This window comes from Bison bison, unplaced genomic scaffold (genome assembly GCF_000754665.1).
Source record: "Bison bison bison isolate TAMUID 2011002044 unplaced genomic scaffold, Bison_UMD1.0 scf7180017863938, whole genome shotgun sequence".
Taxonomy (NCBI): Eukaryota; Metazoa; Chordata; class Mammalia; order Artiodactyla; family Bovidae; genus Bison; species Bison bison.
This window is the reverse complement of record NW_011494510.1, coordinates 314,411-320,576: the sequence shown is the minus strand read 5'-3', so window position 1 is coordinate 320,576 and position 6,166 is coordinate 314,411.

Sequence of the window (6,166 nt, the reverse complement as noted above, 5' to 3'; positions counted from 1 at the left end):
GAGAAGACTCTTGAGAGTCCCTTGGACTGCAAGGAGATCCAACCAGTGCATTCTGAAGGAGATCAGCCCTGGGATTTCTTTGGAAGGAATGATGCTAAAGCTGAAACTCCAGTACTTTGGCCACCTCATGCAAAGAGTTGACTCATTGGAAAAGACTCTGATGCTGGGAGGGATTGGGGACAAGAGGAGAAGGGGACGACAGAGGATGAGATGGCTGGATGGCATCACTGACTCAATGGACGTGAGTCTGAGTGAACTCTGGGAGTTGGTGATGGACAGGGAGGCCTGGCGTGCTGCGATTCATGGGGTTGCAAAGAGTCGGACACAACTGAGTGACTGATCTGATCTTATATATGATACCCATAATCACGAATCACATGGTTATTATCATACCCACCAGAGACGATTGGAGGGCTCAAACAAAAGCTTGTGAGCACTAGGAGACCCCACACAGACTGAGTCAGACCTGCCTTTGAGTGTTTGAGTGTTTCCTGCAGAGGAACAGGTCAGCAGTGGCCTGCCACAGGGGCAGCGGCTCTGGGTGCCATAGACCTGGGTATGGCATAAGCCCTCATAGAGGACATTGCCACTAACCCCACCATAGAGCCACCAGAACTTACACAGGACTGGGGAAAAAGACTCTTGGAGGACACAAACAAAACCTTGTGTGCACCAGGACCCAGGAGAAAGGAGCAGTGACCCGCAAAAGAGATTGACCCAGACTTGCCTGTGAGTGTCCAGGAGTCTCCAGTGGAGGTGCTGGTCAGCGGTGGCCTGGTACATGGCCAGGGGCACTGAGTGTGCGAGTGCATACGTGGGATCTTTTAAGGGCGGTCACCATTATCTTCATTACTTCCACCATAGAAGACTTCAGGTAAGTAGCAGGGAGGGAACACAGCTCCATCCATCAACAGAAAATCTGATTAAAGATTCACTGAGCATGGCCCTGCCCATCAGAACAAGACCCAGTTTCCTCCACAGTCAGTCTCTCCCATTAGGAAGTTTCCATAAGCCTGTTATCCTTATCCCTCAGAGGGCAGACAGAATGAAAACCATAATCACAGAAAACTAATCAAACTGATCACATAGATGAGAGCCTAGTCTAACTCAATGAAACTATGAGCCATGCCGTGTAGGGCCAACCAAGATGGACGGGTCATGGTGGCGAGTTCTGACAAAATGTGGTCCACTGGAGAAGGGAATGGCAAACCACTTCAGTATTCTTGCCATGAGAACCCCATTAACAGTAAGAAAAGGCAAAAACATATAACAATGAAAGATGAACTCCTCAGGTTGGTAGGCTCCCAAGGTGCTACTGGAGAAGGGTGGAGAAATAACTCCAGAAAGAATCAGGAGACAAAGCCAAAGAAAAAACAACACCCAGTGTGGGTGTGATTGGTGATGGAAGTAAGGTCTGATGCTGTAAAGAACAATATTGCATAAGAGCATGGAACGTTAGGCCCATGAATCAAGTTAAATTGGAAGTGGTCAAGCAGGAGATAGCAAGAGTGAACATCAACATTTTAGGAATCAGTGAACTAAAATGGACTGGAATAGGTGAATTTAACTCACATGGCCATAATATCTACTACTGTGAGCAAGAATCCCTTAGAAGAAATGGAGTAGCCATAATAGTAAAAATAAAAAAAAAAAGAGTCCAAAATGGAGTTCTTGACTGCAGTTTTAAAAATGACAAAATGATCTCTATTTGTTTCCAAGGCAAACCATTCAATATCACAGTAATCCAAGTCTATGCCCCGACCAGTAATGCTGAAGAAGTTGAAATTGAATGGTTCTATGAAGACCTACAAGGCCTTCCAGAACTAAGACCTAAAAAAGATGTCCTTTACATTATAAGGGATGGAAAGCAAAATTAGGAGGTCAAGAGATATCTGGAGTAACAGGCAAAAAAAATGAAGCAGGGCAAAGGCTAATAGAGTTTTGTCAAGGGAACACACTGGTCATAGCAAACACCCTCTTCCAGCAACACAAGAGAAGACTCTACACATGGACATTACCAGAGGGTCAATACAGAAATCAGATTGATTATATTCTTTGCAGCCAAAGATGGAGAAGCTCTATACTGGCAGCAAAAACAAGACCAGGAACTGACTGTGACTCAGATCATGAACTCCTTATTGCCAAATTCAGACTTAAATTGAAGACAGTAGGGAAAACCACTAGACTATTCAGGTATGACCTAAATCAAATCCCTTACAATTATACAGTGGAAGTAACAAATATTTTCAAGGGATTAGATCTGATAGAGTGCCTGAAGAACTATGGATGGAGGTTCATGACATTGTACAGGAGGCAGTGATCAAGACCATCCCAAAGAAAAGAAATGCAAAAATGCAAAATGGTTGTCTGAGGAGGCCTTAGAAATATCTGTGAAAAGAAGAGAAGGTAAAGGCAAAGGAGAAAAGGAAAGATTATACCCATTTGAATGCAGAGTACCAAAGAATAGCAAGGAGAGATAAGAAAGCCTTCCTCAGTGATCAATGGAAGGAAACAGAGGAAACAATAGAATGGGAAAGACTAGAGATCTCTTCAAGAAAATTAGAGATACCAAGAGAACATTTAATGCAAAGATGGGCACAATAAAGGACAGAAATGGTATGGACCTAACAGAAGCAGAAGATATTAAGAGGAGGTGGCAAGAATACACAGAAGAACTATACAAAAAAGATCTTAATGACTCAGATAACCACGATGGCATGATCACCCACCTAGAGCCAGATATCCTGGAATGTGAAGTCAAGTGGGCCTTAGGAAGCATCACTATGAACAAAGCTAGTAAGGGATGGAATTCTAATTGAGCTATTTCAAATCCTGAAAGATGATGCTGTGAAGTGCTGCCATCAATATGCCAGCAAAATTGGAAAACTCAGCAGTGGCCACAGGACTGGAAAAGGTCAGTTTTCATTCCAATCTCAAAGAAAGGTAATGCCAAAGAATATTCAAACTATCACACAATTGTGCTCATCTCACATGCTAGCAAAGTACAGTTCAAAATTCTCCAAGCCAGGCTTCAACAGTATGTGAACTGTGAACTTCCAGATGTTCAAGCTGGATTTAGGAAAGGCAGAAGAACCAGAGATCAAATTGCCAACATCCGTTGGATCATCCAAAAACAAGAGAGTTCCAGCGAAACATCTACTTCTGTTTTGTTGATTACACCAAAGCCTTTGACTTTGTAGATCACAACAAGTTGTGGAAAATTCTGAAAGTGATAGGAATACCAGACTACCTGACCTGCCTCTTGAGGAATCTGTATGCAGGTCAAGAAGCAACAGTTAGAACTGGACATGGAACAACAGACTGGTTCCAAATAAGGAAAGGAATACGTCAAGGCTATATAATGTCACCCTGCTTATTTAACTTATATGCAGAGTATATCATGTGAAATGCTGGGCTGGACGAAGCACAAGCTAGAATCAAGATTGCCAGGAGAAATATCAACCTCGGATATGCAGATGACACCACCCTTATGGCAGAAAGTAAAGAACTAAAGAGCCTCTTGATGAAAGTGAAAGAGGAGAGTGAAAAAGCTGGCTTAAAACTCAACATTCAGAAAACTAAGATCATGGCATCCAGTCCCATGGCTTCATGGCAAATAGATGGGGAAACAATGGAAACAGTGAGAGACTTTGTTTCAAATAGTTTTCCATAGGTATTTTTGTCCTTCAGTGACCCAATTGTTTCTTTTAATAACCCTCTACCCTGATCTCAAATGATTCTCTATTTTAAGTGGGCATTGAAAAGCATCAAATTCATTTGTAAAAGCTTTATTAAGTTTAACAGCAAAATCTCATAAGTTTGGCTTGGTTAATCCATCAATTTAAGGTTCATTAAGATAAGGGATGACAAATCTGGAAGAGAATGCCTCTCTTTTCTTTGAAAATACTTATAAAATCAAGCTCTCAGCTGTTTCCCCATTGTATGCTGCTTTGGAAATGTCAGGCAAGTTTTAACTGTCAAAGCCATCAAAAATACTGCTGAAATTGCAAAGGAAACAATGACTCCCTAGGGAAAACACAGTAAACTGTAGGACTCAGGAGCCTGCTTTTTCCACAAGAAGGGAAGTAAATCTTGAAAGGGCAAAGCCGGAGAAACCACCTTCTTCCATGTGAAGTCTACAGAAGATTTATCAGTGTGGGGCTTTGTAACAAAAGAAAATACTCTGTTACAACATAATTGTCTTATTAATATAAAGACTCTCCTTGCTTTGGGGGATCTTTGGTTCTACTCTCTCCTCCCATCTCTGCCAGTTGTGTCTTATCTAAAAATTCAGAAAATGTCTCTTTGTCTCTCCACTCCCCAAATTCTTTAATTGACTTCTGGTGAAGATTTTCCTTGACACAGTACAACGATGATCATCTGAGTGAAGTAAACATAAAGGTCTGAAGGCTGGATCCAATTCTACATAATGAACCTTCTAATAATTATCCAGATGCTCTGGATGTTTCAGTGTTTTCCTGAAAGCAGAGTCTGAGGCAAGGACTTAGTTCTCACTGTTGACTACTCAGGGGGCTCAATCTCTCTAGCTAATTTTGAAGTACCATGTGGAATGTATCACTTTAAAGGATGAGATGTAGAAACATTTGTCCATGACTCTCATCAACATGGGTAGAGACTGTCCACTTGGTATGCCAATTCCTATATATAGTTGGGTTGTTCCATGTGTCAGCTGAGCAAGTTCCCAAGAATTTGGCCAAGAGCCCAAAAAGATCAAACTAGAGAAATACAGCAGACATTTTAGATACAGTACTCTTTTGAAACATAAGATACATGCTTCTCTGAAATCAGAGATTGATCTGAGAGACGTGACACAGATTACCAAATGTGTCTGCTCTACTGTGTCTTCATATTTTACCTATTATAAACATAATAAGAAGTCCTATATCACCATGAGGATTAGAAAACATTTATGTCAAGGGTACACACTGTGAATAATACATGAAGGTTGCTCAGTAAAGACTTCATAAGTTTAGTTTTAAGCATAGCATTTAAAGTCCTTTGCTGGCTAACATTATTTGGTTTTCCTCCTTTATCTATTCCTGATTCCTCTTTAATGTCACCATTGCCCTAACCAAACTGATCTATTTAAAGTCCAGAATCTTTCTTATTGATAATATTTATGGATCTAGTATTTTACCAAAAAAGCTCTGAATTTCACTGGACCTATCAGAGAAGGGAGAGTAAACACTTATAAGCAGCTCCAGTTCATAAAATGATGCTCGTAATTTTTGTCCCGAAATGCACAGAAATCTCATTTTGTTAAAATCAGACTAACAACACAGCACCCATTAATACCCTGGTCATTGACAAGTTCAGTGGTTGTTTTAAACTTCTGCTTTTGTGAATAGTTGGTGGAATTTGATGCAGCTGGCTTCACTCTTTTCTTTTTTTATTTTTTTAATATGTATTTTTAAAAATTTTATTTTACTTTTAAACTTTACATAATTGTATTAGTTTTGCCAAATATCAAAATGAATCCATCACAGGTATACATGTGCTCCCCATCCTGAACCCTCCTCCCTCCTCCCTCCCCACACCATCCCTCTGGGTCGTCCCAGTGCACCAGCCCCAAGCATCCAGTATCGTGCGTTGAACCTGGACTATGCTCTAGTCTCCATTCTATTCTACCTGAGTCTCTTTTATTTCTGTCCATAACTCTTTGTTTTCTTTCAGGCGTCTCTACTTTGCCTACTCCTTAATTTTAGTGTTGACCAAGATTCCATCCTTGGCCCTCCACTCTTCTCTGCAAGTTCTTTCCTAGAGAGCATGGCGATGGAAGAAATCGTTTGATCTGAAGACTATTTGGAGGTCTTATTATAAATGGCCACATGCTGACAACAGTGCACTAAATGCTTGAACTGGTTACTTATAAGCTGAATCCACTAAGAAACATGCTTTATTTTATCCATGTGGGCTTCCTGAGAAAATGGAATATATCACAAACAATCCAGATTTTTCTGCTCCTCAGAAAAATTGAGACAAAACTAGGTCAACATCTCTGTACACAAAAATGTCTTAGACTAAATGGCAGCCTTCTAACTTTAGACAAGTGAGCTCCCCAAATATGTATACATATCTGCTTCCTTACCCATGTATGCTTTTATTTTAATCCTAACCACTTTCTGCAAACTTTAAATAGGATGAT